Below are 18,958 nucleotides of genomic sequence, written 5' to 3' on the forward strand. Positions count from 1 at the left end.
GGTTCGCCACCATCCCCTGCCGGAGCCTCGTGGAGCTTTTAGGTGTTTTCGCTCAAGAAACACTGACAGCGCCCGGTCTGGGAATCGAAGCCGTGATCCTATGACCACGAGTCCGCTCCCCTAACCACTAGGCCATTGTGCCTCCAGTAGTAGCTATAGTCATATGAAAGGTTGTTAACGATGTTGTTGCAGGTTAACCTATTCCAGCATTAGTAAATCAGAGGTGTTTCAGACGAGAACAAGGATGTGTAATTTGAGGGAGATTTTGCCTGCGATTTCTAACAGAGGAAGTGATGTGTTACCTCTTAAACTCGTAAAGTCTTGTTTTAATATTGGCTCTCCGCTGGATGTTTTGGTACATTGAATAAATATTGATTGAAGTTACGTCATTTTTATCCTTTGCAACACATGTTTTGTCTCACAATCCACCTGAGACAGCTACCAAGGCATTGATACCATTATCTTAGGCGATGTATGTATGTATGGATGGATCGATGGATGGATCGATGGATGGATCGATGGATGGATCGATGAATGGATCGATGGATGGATCGATGGATAGGAAACGTTTTGGACTCCATCTCCCATCGGCCGAGAGAAAGGAGACAGGTGTTAAGAAACACCTTCTACAATATATTGAGTCCCATTTCCGCCACACTGACCTTCAGATCGACTTCAGTAAGGCCAGACCTACATGAGACGTACTCACCTATGTCATTCTGCTGCCGCACATCTTCCAACTGTCTTAGTGAAAACAATGTTGGTGCATTTGTCCTAAATCTTCTTTTCAAAATGACTACCAATGAACTTCGTTCGTATGTTGTCTCTTACAACATAAGCTTTTTCTCTTATATAACAATATCACAATTTATGTTACGATTCTTTCTGACTTCATCAAATCGAGTGTTCCATTTCATCTCTAGTTTTCCCAAAGATGGTTGTATGCAACAAAACTCTATGTCTCCTAAATCAGTGACCTACATTTTCTATCAGCAACGTCCACATCTAAGCCGATGGTAGCACAATTTACATTTCCAGAACCCTATTTACACAAAAATTATCTATAAATGTGGTAATCTTTATGTTATAATAGTATTTCCTGCATTTGATTTATGTTAAGGCTACGCGTGACTGTGGAATATTCCGCCACCTACAATCTAATTCAGTGACTAGGTTATTCACTCCACCGAACAACTGGATACTGATCATCAATTCCATTTAATTTTGTTGTTATGCTGGTGGTTGGGATATTGCTATTGTAGTAGTAGTAGTAGCAGCAGCAGGAGCGGCGGCGGCGGCGGCGGCGGAAGTGGAGGCGGTGAAAGCGGCGGCGGCGGCGGAAGTGGAGGCGGTGAAAGCGGCGGCGGAAGTGGAGGCGGTGAAAGCGGCGGAGGCGGCGAGAGCGATGCGGTAGTGGAGGAGGCGGCAGTGGAGGAGGAGGCGGCGGCGGTTGTAGCGGAGGCGGAGGCAGCGGCGGCGGAGGCAGCGGCGGCGGAGGCAGCGGCGGCGGAGGCAGCGGCGGAGATGGTGGCGGTGGTGGCAGTGGTGGTTTTATATTATGGTATATTTAAGGTGACGGTCTGGCAGAAACGTTAGCGAACCGGACACAATGCTGAGTGGAATTTCTTGCAGCTCTTTACGTTCTGAGTTCAAATTCCATTGACTTCGACTTTGACTTTCATCCTTTCGTGTCAACTACTGGAGTCGTTGTAATCAGCTTCCCCCTCTTCTCAGAAACTGCTGACCATGTGACAAAGTTTGAAACCATCATGGTATTTGTTATAAAAATATTAATTGTAGATTTATAATATAGATATAGTAGGTGTTGCGGTAGTAGCAATTTCAAAGTAGTAGTAGTAGTGGTAGTGCTGGTGCTAGTGGTGGTAGCTTGCAATAGCAACTATTACCTACTCACTGACCCTATTCTATAGTTAGGTTAAGTGGGCTAGCGATGGCTTAGTGTGCATGCTTTGTTTGTTATATGTTGCTGTTTTATGGTAAACACAACAATGGTCTGGCTGTGGTTAATGCAAAAATGGTGTTACTGTAGCTAGTTTCTTTGTTATCTTGTCTTTTTTTCTGGCGACTTGCTTTCCTTTCTGAATATTTTATCTCTGACGAGTAAAATGAGATATATGGCAATTTACAATGTTCAGAGAACAGACAAAAGTGAAGTTGGGTGAAAATTGTTTTCAGTGATATATTTTAAGGTATTTTCAGAACAAAACTCTGCCAATTCAATTTCAGTAGGTTTAGTACAACGAAAGATGTTTGCGAAGATTTAGTATGAAATAATGTCCTCGTTAAAAACATAAAGAACTGATAACTCTTCAGCTTTTGTAGAACATTCAAGAATTAAGCTCCTCCTTAACAATGTAATTTACTGTTTTCGCTTAAGTAGTAATTAATCAGAAATCCAGAAACTTCAGTGAAAGACATATCAATTGTTTTCTTTTATTTCAAAAGAAAAGTTTATTTTCTTTCCCTAGAGTCTTTTAGACAACTCCAGACACACTAACGACAAAATCAATTGTTCATATATCACACTCAGTTTTTAGAACAAATTGAATTATTTAGAAACTTTCATTGCAGCAATGGAAATGTTCTTAGAGGCTTCTAGTTCACGACATTATGTGTAGACTATTTGACTTAACCCTCTGATTGATAAAACACTATAAATATACATTGTATCAGAATATCATAGAAAATATAATTACACAGCAGTCTGCAAAAACATTCAACGATTGATGTTTAAAAAAATATCGTTCGTTTAGCATGATCAAACCAAAATACAATCAAAATAACATTTAAAAAGAAAAAGGATAAATAATGTCTTCCTAAAGAGGTTCAGAACCTGATACAGATCGAAAAACCCATCCAACATTTTCATTTCAATGGATTTTACATCTACATAACATACCAACAAAAGATGAATGAAAGGAAAAAAAAACAACACAATAGAAACAAAACAGAGTACTGAGATAAGATTTCCACTCACAAAAAAAAAGAACATATGAATTATGGGCATTCCATCACGTGCTGCTGCTATTACTAACATTATTATAGGCATGAACGAAGAAATTATGGGCGCTTTATATTCATCCATTCACAATTTATCAAATAGCAATCTCTTTTGCCAAGTCACAAAACCATCATTTGCAAGAAGAGGGGTTTCTAGTCGATCAGCGTGGCTCTTGTACAGTATTGATTTCTTCTGCTTAAACGTGAGCTCCTTTATTTATAGGTGAGAAGAAATGGGAAGATATAATAGCCATATCTCTGTTGGTAGCATTAGAAAGGCTGGTAAAGTGAAATAGTTTCAACTGACAATCGAAACTGCTGTGAATAAGACTCCGTGTTAACTTGCATCTTAACTTCATGGTACTCGCCTTAGCTTCTGTATATAATTGATTACTGTTTTATCAACCACCAGCTGGAAATTCAACGTAGAAAAATTAATTGCGTGTTACTTTTAAACATCTAAACTTTGGTGCTTGTGTCAGTCTCGCGGTGTTTACTTTTAACGAATGAGGCCTTTGGGTTTTTAAATGTGGAAAATAGATATTAGACTAACCACATATTGACAGGAAAATCTCTAAAGTGGATCAAAGACTATACGGAAAACTCGAAATACCACTAAATTACCTCCACTCTGTGGGGCTCATCTCATTTTCTGCACAAACCACATAATGCATAGATAACAGTTCAACCTTGTTTATTATTTTATGTTATTTGCTATTCTATATCTACTTTATAAACAAAAATTTGGCAAACTCTACAACATTAATAGCATCACTATTTTATATTTAAAAACAGTCATTTTAATAAGTAAATAATTGTATTCTGAAGGAATGACTCAGGTTTAGTATCAGAGGATATTAATTTCTATTCTACTAAGCACGACTAGAATACTCTATGTGGTACTGGATGGGTGAAATAAATTTGATCATAGCAGGTGTGACTTCCTATTGATGAAGTCGCGAGGCAGATAATTCGCAGTATCAAATCACTTCTAAACTGCCATAGTAATTTAAGATTTCCGTTTAACTTTGTCCTTCATTTAGCTTCAATAACTACTTGCAACTACTAATGCCCTTGAAGACGACATCAATGTCAAACCATTCCTTAACAAATTACAAAGATTTTTGCAATAAATAAAAAGTTTATTCAAATATCTTTTGAGGTGCTGACCTTCAAGACCTACCACGTTAATATTGTGAGATTTGGTGTCCGAGTCAATAGGATAACGAATATAAGGTGGAAGACAAGCGGTTCGAATATTTCCTTAGGTGCTTCATCATGTTCGTCGACAATTATCTTAATTCCGAGTAACCGGTTCCTGTTACCTATTATAAAAGGCTTCGTCGTTATGGAACTATTGAATATTTCTATGGAAAATATCAAGGAACAGAGATCAGCTCACGATAAGATATATTTCATACCCACTCAACCATAGAAGAGCCCAAACATTAGTAGCTGGGCATTTTTATCAACCATCATATGACATACTATATATATTTTTAACATAAGGCGGTGAGCTGGCAGAAACATTAGCACCCCGGGCGAAATGCTTAACGGTATTTCGTCTGTGACACCGGTTGAGGTGCTTAGCGGTGTAGCGACTCCATGAGATTGGATTGTTACTAGTTATTTGAGTGCGTCTGTACAGTAAGTGCAAGTTTCCATTAACTGTTTTTGTGTGTTCTTGTCATAACTATTGTGTGATAGTCTTCGTCTGAAAACTATCGTGTGTTTCCCCTATGAGGGAAACAGTAATTGCTGGCAAGATGCCGAATAATGTATCTTCGTCTGGCGAAGAGGAGTCAACCGGAGGAAAAAATATAGAAAATTTATTGTTTGGAGAAGTTTCGGATTCTTCTGAAGAGGAGTTTCCAGAGCTATCAAATTGTACCGTTACAAGGAGGAACATAAATGTGAAAAACATACAAACAGAAGAAAAACAAAAAAGAAGTTTTGCGTCGGCGGTTGGAGGTGGAACCCGCCAGCTGTCGACAAACAAAACCGACATATTAAAATACAAAGACATGCTAAAAATTGAAAACGGTGTTGTCAAAGTTCAACCACCGGAAGAATTATTATTAACAGAAAAAAAAACAATTATTTTTAAAGTTTACTGCAAAAAAGGAAGGAAAATCGAGCGAGTGAGCGAAGAAAGAATGGAACAAGGTCTAAAGCCCATTTGGCAGGACATTACGTATCTAGCAAGAGGCAAAAGATTCGGTACCATTGAGGTACATTTTAAAAACATTGAAACTGCACAAGTACACTCTGTAAAATCCTTGGAAACCGAGGATATAATTTTGATACGGATTTACATGGGGATGAGGACATCCAATGTAAAAATAACAAAGGTTCCACCTCAAATTGACCCAATGTAGTTGATGACGGCGGTCCTGGCAAAGAAGATAGATGAGGTAAATATACTTCAAGCTATCGTCACCGAAAAACCATATTGGATAGTCCACACGGTCCACTTATTAATTCAAGGAGAACAGGCTGTAATTGAACAACTTCCAGAAAAAATAGAAGTTGGGGAGGAGTTGCTCCTCAACGTTTTTGTCGAGGGTCGAAAGCCCCGGTGTTTTTTGTGCGGCAAGTTAGGCCACATTCGAAGGAACTGCATGTAAAATAAGGAAGACGAGGAAGAGGAGAAAGAAGAAAAAGAAGAAAAAGACGAGAAGAAAACAACAAACAAAAGAAAAATACAATCAGCAGCTCAACCGAGAGTGGCGACTACTATAGAACAACGACCAACAAAAGCAGCAAAAAGAAACCGACCACAAATAACAAGTAAAGAAGTGGAGGACAGAGGGATAGTAGCACTTCACAGCAAAAATGTTGTTTTAATGAGAGAAATAAAAGCAAAAAAATCAGCCACCAAAATAGCTGAACTGTCTGAAAATTTTCAAAATTATGAACTATACGAAATGGATTCAAAGACTCATAAGATTTTATTAAATACATACAGAACATCTGTATCGGCAATGAGACTGGAATTTAACCAGTCCATTTTTCAAGACTTGCCACCTCCGACCCTATGTCAAGAAAAGGTGGAGAGTCCCTCTCCACCGGACAAGCCCTGATTAACAGGTAAGACATGTCTGTTCACATTGGTTGTTTAAATGTTCGTGGCCTGTTGTCTAGCTAGAAGCAAGGACGCTTCCTAAATGACATCAGGTCAAGAAAATTGGATGTGATTGTTGCAACGGAAACCAGAGTAAAGAGGCCAAGAGATCTGTCCCTCCTCCTGAACGGCTACGAGAAATACGTTTCTCCGAGTCGGGCGGGAGGTGGGGGTGGGGTGTTGGTCCTACTAAAAAGAAACCGGGTAACCGAGAAAAAGTTGGGTTTTTTCTGATCCAGAAGGCAGGTTGGTCGTTCTGGACCTGACATTCAGTTGTGGCAAGATAATCAGGCTAGTTGCTATTTATGCACCCAATATTATGGGCCCGCAAAGTGAATATTTTCGTGACCTGGGCAAGTTCCTGGCCACGTCGCATTCGCTAGTATTGTTAGGAGACTTTAACACAATATGTGAGGCACACACAGGTTGTGTTGGCTCGAACACGAACAGAAAATGTAACCCAGGCTTTACGGGATCTGCTAAGTCACTTTCAGCTAGCAGATCCATATAGGTTGGAACACCCGAACACTCCACAGTGGACGTGGTCAAATAGTAACAGGTCTACCAGAACATATCTAGATAGGATTTTAATTAGAGAAACAGATAAGTCTATAGCTAAGTGTCCACAGTTTTTCCAGTCAGCTACAGTGACCACAAGATGGTTACATGTAAACTGACAATAGACAAGTTACATAGTCAGAGATCTGGCTACTGGAAACTCAATACGTCCCTTTTGGCGATTGAGGAATACAGAAAGCGGATCAAGATGTTAATTCAGAGGGCATTGACAGGTACCATCATTAATAACAAATGGTGGTACGCCCTAAAAAGAGCCATCAAATATGAGTCTATTAGGTTTAGCATAAGTTTAGCTAAGAAGGGACGTAGAATAGGAGATGGTATAGTTAAGGAACTAGAAGAAGCCTGGAGGACTGGCAATGCGGACCAAGTGAAGGTGAAAAGACTGGAGTTAAACCAGCATCTTGAAGCCCGACACATGGGAAGTATTGCCAGTGCTAAGTTACGTACGATGGGAAGTGAAGGAATCAAGGCCGTTGGATGGGCCCGAGTGGTGGAAGCTCGACAAGGAAATAGTTCTAAGATACGGTCTTTGACGAACCATAATGGCGTCTTGATAAACGAACCCGAGAAAATGTGTGAGGCCTTTCGGAGGTACTTCGCCCAGCTGTTCGGGGGTGACGGCGGTCCTGATGGTAGGAGAGCCCTCGAGGACTTTCTTGCCGGTCTGCCGTGTCTCTCGGGGTCGGATGCGGAGTCTTGCGAAGGGCCAATCACGCCTGGGGAGGTGAAGGAGGCTTTGGCCGACTGTAAAGCGGGTAGGTCGCCGGGACTTGATGGTCTTCCGTATGAGCTGTATAAATGTATGCCAGACTTGTTCGGGCATCTACTGGCTGACGTTTACGCGAACTGGCAACAGAATGGGTTTATCCCCAGATTTGTGCGCCGGGGAGTAGTGACGTTGGTCAGAAAGGACCCGGACAAGGGGGACGTTATAGAGAATTTCAGGCCCATCACTCTGTTAAACACAGAAGTGAAGATTTTGGCCAAGGTCTTAGCGAAAAATTTGGCGCAGGCAGAACCATCCCAGGCAGAACCATTCAGGATACCCTCCATCTTATTCGCTATACCATAGAGAGGGTTGATAATAAATCTGGCAAAGGTGGGGCACTGGTCTAAAGCTTTTGATAGGGTTGACCATCGATACCTGGCGACTGTGCTTGCGCGGTTCGGCTTGGGCCTTGGCTTCCTCAGGTGGTTTATTGCTTTGTACCACAACATTGACTCGATAGTTCGGGTGAACGGTTTCCTTTCGAAGCCGTTCTGTATCAGACGCTCGGTTCGTCAAGGATGTCCGCTCTCACCGCTTTTGTATGTGGTGGCTCTCGAGCCACTACTGCGGAGGTTGAGTGGCATTCCGAGAGAACCAGGTCTAGAGGAGTTTGTTACGGCTTACGCGGATGATATCACTATCAGCGTAACCTCAGTAGCACGCCTACGTGAAGTGGGTAAGACTATTGAGGCTTACGAGGAGGTGGCAGGAGCAAAGATTAACCGGGAAAAGTCGGTCGGCTTACAACTCGGCACTTGGGTTGGCAAGTCGATGCCTTCAGACAGCGCTGTTGGGCGCTGGACGGAGGGACCGGTTAAGTTGCTGGGAGTTTGGTTTGGTCCAGGCCTCCAGATAGAGAAGAACTGGACGGAGGTATTGAGCAGGGTGACTGCAGTAGTCAAGACCTGGTCTTGACGGTGGCTATCCCTGAAAGGGAGGGCGGAGGTGGCCAATGTGTTTATCGCATCGGTCATTACTTACCGCCTAACCGTCGTGCCTTGTCCGGATTCGTGGTTGATCAGGCTGGAGAGACAACTCTTTCGATTTTTGTGGAAGTGCAGGTCGCCACTTGTGAAACGCTCTGTCTGCTGTCAAAAGCCTTTAAAGGGAGGTTTAGGGATGCCTTGGTTAATGATGCGCAGGCATGCGTTGAGATTGAGGCACCTCTGGATTCTCCTGGATAGTGAACGGGAGTGGTCTCCGCTGGCCAGACAAATGTTCCCCGAGTTCAAAAGTTTTTGCGAGCAGGAAGCCTGGTGTTCTCGTAGACCGAGGTCGAGTGAATGGCATAAAGAGTGTCGTAAGGCCCTCTTGCTTTTCCGGCGCTCGGGAAACGCCAGCGGTTGGGGTTCCACACGGATTTTATATAGTGGGTTGGTAGAGTCTGAATGCGACGATGGCCTGGGGGCGACTCTAGGTCTCGGATTTATTCAACTGGACAGCCTGTTTCACCGTACATTCGGGTTGAGAACGTTGGACAACTTCCAAAAGTCCTTAACCTGGCAATGCTACAGAGGTGCCTTGCCCGTTTGGGATAATCTTGCAAGACACGGTAAGCGTCAGTCGCCGACCTGTCCAAGATGCGGGGGAGAGAGGGAAACCGTCCCTCATGCTATTGTTCAGTGTCCGGAAATATCTGAAATGTGGGCTTATGCTGAACACCTGTTGTCCGGCGAAGGAAGAGTACAGCTGTCGACTAAGTCAATTATAAAAATTGACCCACCGGGTGTTTTAACAAACGAAGGTAAGAATTGTTTTCTCACCGTTGTAGCAATAGCGAAAGAGGTAGTATAGAAGACGAGGATAAAAGGAATTAAGACAGGCAACTTTATATCTGGCCACAATTTACGTTCATTTTTTACTTTTCATTTGAAAAGGAAAGTGTGGCTGGAGAGGAGATGTTTGTCGGAGTGTACGTTCCAAAACAGATGGAAGCATGTTGCACGAGTGTTGTGCGTGCAAGGAACCGTGTGAATAGTCAGAAAAAAAAAGAAAAAAAAAAGGTGCCAGCGATAGATCGGGGCTTGTGGGGTCGGAGCGTGGCTTGATCATCGCTTCATTTGTGTTGTCTAACGTACTGTTAATATCATTCGATTTTTTATATTTTATAAAATTTTTAAAGTCATATTTATGTAAACCATTCGCATTACTGATCCCAATCAGTTGTTTTGTACCATTCTATGTTTGGCCCCCTGTGGGCAATAAAGAAATTGATATTTCGTCTGTCTTTATGTTCTGAGTTCAAATTCTGCCGAGGTCGAATTTGCCTTTCATCCCTTCGAGGTCGATAAATTAAATACCAGTTGCGTACTGGAGTCGATCTAATCGACTGGCCCCTCCCCCAAATTTTCGGGCCTTGCGCCTAGAATCGTTAACAGAATTTTCCCATGCTTAATGGCATTTCATCTGCCTGTACGTTCTGAGTTCAAATTTCGCCGAGGTCGATTTTACTTTCATCATTTCGGGATGAATAAAACAAGTACCAGTTGAGCAATAGGGTCGATGTGATCGACTTACCCCCTCCACCAATTTTTGCTGGCCTATGCCAAAATTCGAAACTAATATATATCTCTAACACACACGAGAACAAAATTATTTATAGATAGTTCGTAATGTAATGCAATGTAACGATCCCTAATTTCACGTAGTTGCTTGCCATATTTCTATAATAAGCTTCAATTGGTGTGTTCTGTTTTATATTCACAGACATAGTTTGATCACCAGCAAAACGAAACTCTGACAATCATTATTCTCTGCGATCTTCTTTTCTGTATTTTCAATAACTTAAGTAAATATGATTAGAAAGACATTACTTAGTGCGCAAACACAGCTCGGAAATTAAGAAACTGCCTTTGTAACCAAATGGTTCCAGGTTCGTGCCCACTTTGTGATATCTTAGGTTTACTGCACATTTTCCATTTCTATGTCTGTGTTATGCTTTTTTTTTTTTTGCGACTTTTCTTGTAACGCAATAATTCGACAAATACACGTTGAGATATGCAAGAATCTAAAAGAAGTATTTTATGAACATTAGTATTATACTTATCTTTTGGTAAATATGATTGAGTAATCCCTGAATGATGTGCCTTAGCATAGCCACTGTCAAATGACTGAAAGTAGTAAAATGTATGTAGGATAGGTCTACACATTCGCACATCATACTCTTAGGGGAAACAAATCTCCCTCCAGTCAGACACTGCTCACTCACACTAGGATGGACATATTAGATACTTAAGCCTTACACATACGAAAAAAGACAGGGTGGTTATGGCTGGAGTGATTTTGATCATAGGTTTGTTCAAAGCGTGATATGCAGCTTAAAAGCATTTCTTACCTTAACAAAAGTTCACAAATATATTGGGTGAAGTGAAATATGTAGCTGATCGTGTATATATTATTGAGACTTCTGCTATCGACCCCCAGGGGATAGAAAAGCAATTATTGATACTAGTAAGACTGGGAATTTAGAAGCTGATATCGGAAAAATACTATTTCTAGTATTGTACTATTTCTGCTATTCTAACAGCATCAGAAATATTTTTGGTATCTTATGCATGATATATAGTCAACATAGGAATTGCTACTCAGTCGCTCGACCTGATTGAATAAGCAATCAACTCTCTTTCGAACTTCACCGTACCACATTAAAAATGGAGAAAAGTATATAATATACATAACAGAGAAAATTATATTATATACATAACAGAGGAACGTATATAATAGACATTACAAAGCAAGAAATAAACGTGAAAAATGATACAGTTCTATATTTAAGAGATGAGGATTTATGTACATTATTTACAGTTGACGGATATTTGTCCTTATCTTGTTTGTTGCTAACATAACGTATCGGCTGATATACCCTCCAGCCTTCATCAGGTGTCTTGGGGAAATTTCGAACCTGGGTTCTCATTCCTAAGGTGTTTTCCAATGTTGCTATTATTATTATCATTATTATTATTATTATTATTATTATTATTATTAGAATCGAACTAGGAATTTTGAGGCTACTAATAGCCCGCGCTCTTGACCACTACGCCATATGCCCGTGGGCATTTCCCCAAGACACCTGACAAGATGAGGACACCCAAGACGATGAAGAAAAATATCAATCAAATGTAAATAATGTGAAAAATGATGTTTAGGACAAACATGGTGCTACTGCTAAAGACAGACAACCGGCACAACACCGCAAGAAGAACACCCACTGATTCCCATAAAATCACCGATAGACACTCCCAGGCCTCTGGTCCTTAGGGCTTATCCCTCTTTTTACAGCTCTTTCTACTGTTATTTCGTCCCTACTACTCGGAGTTTGATAGGCTTATGAAACCTCTCTTCGTACATTCCTGTTCCATTTGCAACTTTCTACCATTATTCTTGTAGCCAACTCACTACCTCTACGCTAGTCACTACACCCAGTCCGTTTATGGAAAGGCATTAGCGTACGTATTTGTGTACAATACGTATGGCTATTTCTGGCTAACCAAATTCTAGGCTGTTCTCATCAGTACATTCATCATTGTTAACGCAGAATTTTCTTTGATCTTTGACAGCTTAGACAGTTACCGACCTTTTTGTTTCCCTAGGCAGGTATTCCTCTTTTTTCTTTCTTTCACTCATAAAAAATAACATAATAACCTTCCTTTTCTTAACTGTTATACAAACAATGTGTTTGAAGAATTCTAACTGTGAATTCGTAAAAATCCATTTTAAGCTGTTAACAACAATCTAGGTTTATACGTTTATGAATAGTTATCTGATGGACAACGCACGCTGAGGAATATCATTAAGACGAATGTCTATTCATAGAATACATCGGAAAACGACTTATGAAAACAAAAATTACTGGTTACTATAAGACATTTTCACAAGGTAGAATTCCCTGGAAATGGTCATTGTGGTATATGTAAAAGTAAAGAACTGTCCTTCTATTCTCTCTTTTTCTAAATTTTTAGCGTTCTGCGTAGACGAAAAAACACATTCTGTGAATTTCCCCCAAAATGTTACTTTATAAAACGTCTTATTAATAAGTCACAGACTATGTATGTTGCTGATTTCTAAAGAAAATATGAAATAGTGCTATGTATGATTATTAAGGATAGAAATTTGAAAAAGTTCGTATTATGTATGCATGCATGTATGTTACGTCAGGTCGCTGTCGGGCACAACAGGTAACATGTAACCCAGCACAACTTGTTACATGATCAGGTCGTCAGCGACAAAGCTGGCAAACCTATCAAGTTATTTTATGAGGAGTGTGATTGTTGGACACTCTGCAGTACGTAAAGTAAGACCTATCAAAGGGAGGAAGAGCTCATGCGCAATCAACGGTCATCCAACAATATTTGTACATGTGCATAAACACCTGTATGTATGCGCAGAGAGGTGGAAATACCTGGGTTGGTGTCTAGGCGCATGGGTGACCCACTGGGGTGGGATGTCCTGTTGTTATCACAATATCTCTCTAGGAGATGGAACTTTAAGGGAGAACCTGTGACACTGACAATATTAGACCACGTAGACTAGTTCTTTTCGAGTCAATGGTATCCATGTTTCAGAGAGTAGCATTAGATTTGTGCAAATCTTTTCCACACTATAAAAAAATCATCATACACAGGCATCCCTTCGCAAACATGGCTAGTCGTGGCCTTCTGATATGTAGGACGTTCGATCAGGCGATGGCAATACACAAACAGGAGTTTGCAGCCATCATGTATGTATGTATGTATGCATGTACGAGGTCTGATCAAGAAGTATATGGACTGTTGCCATAGTAGCGAAGTAAAAGCACGCAGAGTAAAGCCACTTGGAATAGATTGACCTTAGATTCTGCAGTGCATGTGCACTAAGTTTTAACGTTCTAGCTCACTTCCGCTGTTCACAGTGGTACTTCGAAAGAAGGTGTGTAACGTGTGATCGTCGCATTGACCATGACAGAGAAAATTAACATTGCGAAAACTGCTCACAGGCAGACACAAAGTTGCAGAAAGAGTATGGAGAGGAGTGTATGAGCCGCACACAAGTGTACGAGTAGTTCACACGTTTCCAAGATCGCTGAAAAAAATGTCACTATTGACGAACGTTCTAAGAGACCTACAACTAGCAGACCTGCGTAAAACATCGCAGATGTGTGTGCAGCAGTGAGGGAAAATCGTTGAATCACCATCCGTGAGTTATCAGACAATGTGCAGACTAGTTACTTCAGTGCATTATCACTGAAGATTTGGGTATGAGATGCGTGTCTGCCTGTTTACACCAAAACTAATTTCACTCGGGTTTCGCTTGCACATTTTCTTTCATTGTGTCGAGGACGATGAAAACTTTTTGAAAACTTTGCGTAAGCCTCTGAGCTGGTATCGCAAGCCTTTCGCAAATTTGATGCAGATTCTTTGCTCAAATTTCTGTCATGGTCAATGTGACGATCACACGCTACACACGTTCCTTCAAGCAGTACTGTAAGCAGCCAAAGCTAGTTAGGACATTAATACTTAACGCACACGCACGGCAGAGTTTAAGGTCAATATTACCAAGCGGCTTCACTCTGCATACTTTAGCTTCGTTACTATGCCAACAGTCCGGATACTTATTGATCAGACTGCGCATGTATGTGTGCATGCATGTATGTACGTATATCTACGAAAGCATCACTGATTAATAAATGCACAATATAATCTTGTGAAACGTTGATTCTGCTACTTCTATACAACTGTGTTGTTAGTCATCGCAAACGAATCCGGCTGTATCAACATAAGAGTTTAAACTAATACAAATGATGAAATATGTTTCTATTATTGAAACCTGTGAACATAAAATTAATTATATATAGAATAAGGATTGAATTTATTTCAATAATTTAATATACTGGCATTTGATTAATGTCTATATTTATTGAAAGCACGAAAAATTTAGAAACCTTTCCGATTTAAACTAAATTAAGTAAAATACTGAGGGTATATAATAATATTGCATAAATATTAGTTGTCTCGCTTAAATTCTAGTAATGATTATTTATGCTTCTCTGGGAGAGAATTCTTGTCTTTAATTAAATAATCTATAACTGCTCCATTAATCAGGAAAATTACTTTTCGCGCCGCAAGCTATGAACGCGTTTAATTCATATAAAAATAAGCAGCAATGGCTAAGAAGATAATTGTATCATGCATGTAGTAGTGAGATAATCGGTTCATAGTTTGTATATCCGCAGGGAGATCTACAGATAACAGCAATAAAACTCCAATACGCTTCTATACCTGACCAAAAGACGTAGGTTCACTATATGATGAATGTTAAATACTTAAACACTTCTAAAATGAATTCTAATTCGGAGTTACGACTACAAACATAAAATATTTATTCACACATAGACTTGTCTATGGCTGCCTCGTTGTTTCCGTCGTTGGTCCTCTTCACTGTTGTTTCTTGGTGTTGCCTTGTTGTTTTGAGCGTTTCTCCCATTATGCTTCAGTCTTCATTCTGATGTTCTATTTTCGATGTTGAGATGTACAGGCTAAGAAACAACTGAATCATTTCGAGAAAAGGAATGGATAAGAAATTAATCTAACACTTAACTGTAACTATACAAAGAGAAAAAGAATCATGACAATAAAATACTACAACGAGAAACAACAGCAAAGGCTACAGAACCACAATAATACACATAACAAATTCACAGACGAAAAACCAGTAAGTGGAAGCCTTCGTGATTTCAACATCGGAACAATTAAAGACTCAATTTGCTATTTGTACCGTTAGTAAATTTCATTGGTGCTCTTCAAATTCTTCTCGTTTACTACCGCACTCCAACAGTATTATTAACAAATACAAAGTGAAAAGGGAACGTAAATTAAATGACTTTTGTAATTTTGTAAAATCCCGAAGATAGAATGTACTTCATGTTCAGAACTAAACCTCTTTGTTGTAAATTGAACAACGTATCTATATTTAGTAATACTTTTGTTAGGTTTTGTTTTGTTTTTCTGTTATCTTCAGCTCCCACGCAGAGACGCATTCTCCACATCTCAAATAGCATTCTGTTATGTTGCCTTAAACACAAAACGAATAGGTATTTTTACATTCGAAAATAGAATGACGAAAACAAGCGTAAATTACAGAGTGAATATAATACTATCAACAATAACACCAACAACGTTAATAAGAGAAATAACATGTCAGAAATAATATGATAACGAAATGAAATAAATATTGTAGGAAAAAAAAAAACACAAACGCCTTTTGTGAATTTTTATTTAAGTTTCGTATATAACTACTTTTGCTTTTTTTTTCTCTTGGAGATAACTAACGATGGCTATAGAGGCGTATCCCTGTGTGAAGTCAGAATAATTTGCCTTCGTTTATAAGCTAACACTTTGATAAACCGAAAACAAGAAAGTAAAGTATAAAGACGTTTATCTTAACACGACTAGCAGTCACAATTTCGCTCGCAATATAGATGTTAAAATGAAATACACACACACATATATGTGTGTGTGTGTGTGTGTATATACATATACACATATATATGCCTACATATATGTGTGTGTGTGTATTTCATTTTAACATTTATATTTAACATCTATGTAAGCATATGTGTGTATGTGTATATATATATATATATATATATATATATATATAAACATACTTCTGTGTGTGTGTGTGTGTGTGTGTGTGTGTGTGTGTGTGTGTGTGTACACAAGCAAGCGAGTGTGTTTGTAAAAAAAGTCGTAGCTTTTGGTAATTGAGAATTAGTTGATGTCGAAATCAGCATTATTCCGATTTCAGTATAAAGATGTAAGTTAAAATAAGATTATGGCATAACTACAGAGTTGTGCCACCCAGACTTTGGAAGGTCATAACTTTCAGAAAAATGAATATTTTTTAATGAACTTTTCTATGCATATAGTATTTATTATGTAGATTCCGAATATACAAACATTTCCGGTGAGAGTATTTTGGAATGGGGGTGGTGGACAATTTTCGGAAATTCCAACAGAGTCCACTTAAATTCTTCTTAACTTCCAGGAAAATTAATATTCTTTCGTGAAATTTTCAACAAATATACCTTGATGTATGTACATTTCGGGCATGTAGGAATTTTGAAGGAAACAACTGTAGGTTAATTTTGAGAAGCGTTCCCCACTCGGTGGTGTTTCGGAGCAAGTTGTCCATATTTGTTTCATTTTTCTCTATTATGTGCGTATGTGCATCCGTAGATTTCTAATGAAGTAATAAGCAGAAAAGAGAAGCCGTCATAAGAAAACTTACGTTAAAAATAACATGCACACGATTTTTTTTTCTCAATAGAAGTAAATTCCAAAGTAAACGTTTCTAGTAGAGAAGTAGAAGAGAACAGAAGCAGCGTATTACTTCATTACAAATCTATGGATGCACATACGCACATAATAGAGAAAAATGAAACAATTATGGACGACTTGCTCCGAAACACCACCGAGTGGGGAACGCTTTTCAAAAATAAGCTGCTGTTGTTTCCTTCAAAATTCCTACATGCTTGAAATGTACATACATCAATGTATATTTGTAGAAACTTTCACGAAAACGTATTAATTTTCCTGGAAGTTAAGAAGAATTTAAGTGGACTCTGTTGGAATTTCCGAAAATTGTCCACCACCCCCATTCCAAAATACTCTCACCGGAAATGTTTGTATATTCGAAATCTACATAATAAATACTATATGCATAGGAAATTTCATTAAAAAATATTCATTTTTCTGAAAGTTATGACCTTCCAAAGTCTGTGGGGTACAACTCTGTAGTTATGCCATAATCTTTTTTCATTGGCCAAGAAGTAGTTTGTTTCTCATGTCTTCTGAGTAGAATATATCTAGCCTCCTTGAACTGCTATCTTATATCAAAAGCTATTACAGTTGCATTGAGTTTGGCAAAAATCATTATTGCAGATTGTAGTGCTAAAATACTATGCTTTACGATTCTCTGAATGACATAAATTTGTTCCCAAAAAATGTTTTCATTTCTATCTAATATACGACACAACAGATTTTTTATTATTGCAGGGGCATTGTTAGACAGCGTAAATGTATAATGCATTATGTCCACTATAAGTGTTATGGTGTGGTGGTAGTTTACGACATATATATTTGCATAGAAATTTGTGTCTTTAGTCATCACGAGTTCATTCTGTGGGTTTTTGTCTTGTTTTTGTAGTTACTGTAATATACAAAATATACTTTGCGAGTGAGTATTTTATGTAGTTTATGTTCGGTTTGGTGAGCTTCCGTTTAATAACATTTTCATGAAACGTGTTCATTTAGCAGAGTTAGATATTTTTATTGTACTCCTCCTAATATGTGTAATATATATTCTTATTATTTTTACTGCATTTTTGTATTACTTGTTATAATTATTCTTTTGGAATATATATATATATTCTTTTACTCTTTTACTTGTTTCAGTCATTTAACTGCGGTCATACTGGAGTACCACCTTTAGTCGAGGAAATCGACCCCAAGACTTATTCTTTGTAAGCCTAATACTTATTCTATCGGTCACTTTTGCAGAACCGCTAAGTTACGGGGACGTAAACACACCAGCATCGGTTGTCAAGCGATGTGGGGAGGACAAACACAGACACACAAACATATACACATACATACATATATATATATATATATATATATATATATATATATATATATATATATATACATACATATATATGACAGGCTTCTTTCAGTTTCCATGTACCAAATCCACTCACAAGGTTTGGTCGGCCCGAGGCTCTAGTAGGAGACACTTGCTCAGGGTGCCACGCAGTGGGAATGAATCCAGAACCATGTGGTTGGTGAGCAAGCTACTTACCACATAGCCACTCCGGCGCCTATATATATATATATATATATATATATATTGTGTGCTCGCAGCCAGCCATTTGCTTCAACGAGGATTCGTTGCAACTAAAACTTTTTATGTTGTTGCTAAATAGCCACCCTGCTGAATAAAAATTCTGTTTATAGCCATGTCTATATCATACTTATTGTGTATATATAATGATAGTACGCCAGTTACTACGGTGTTAGTCTTGAGATAGCATCGCTTGTCGATGTTATAAAAGTGGATAAAAGTATCTGGCGTTCTTGGTGGCCGTGCACTGCCGAGTTATTTCACCCTTTGATGTTTATTGTTTTCAACACAGCACGCATATAAGGCAAGTTATCTCAGGACGAACACAACAGGAGCTGACCTGTCAAACTGGATACACATTAAGGTGGCTATTTTAATCTAATACTATTTCAATTTAATATACATCAGTTAGAATTTTATTGAATGTTTCCTATATCGAAGGTGACGAATTGATCTTCAAGCATGTGGTTGATTGCGAGTACACGTCTAACACTCAGGGCTGACATGCATCTGGTGTTCTTGTTGGCCGCTACCAGAGCTAGAATTCGTCTTGCGCTGAGCCAGTCAGGCGGACCTAGTATCGA

The sequence above is a fragment of the Octopus bimaculoides genome, chromosome 18 (genome assembly GCF_046866305.1).
Source record: "Octopus bimaculoides isolate indiv1 chromosome 18, ASM4686630v1, whole genome shotgun sequence".
Taxonomy (NCBI): domain Eukaryota; kingdom Metazoa; phylum Mollusca; class Cephalopoda; order Octopoda; family Octopodidae; genus Octopus; species Octopus bimaculoides.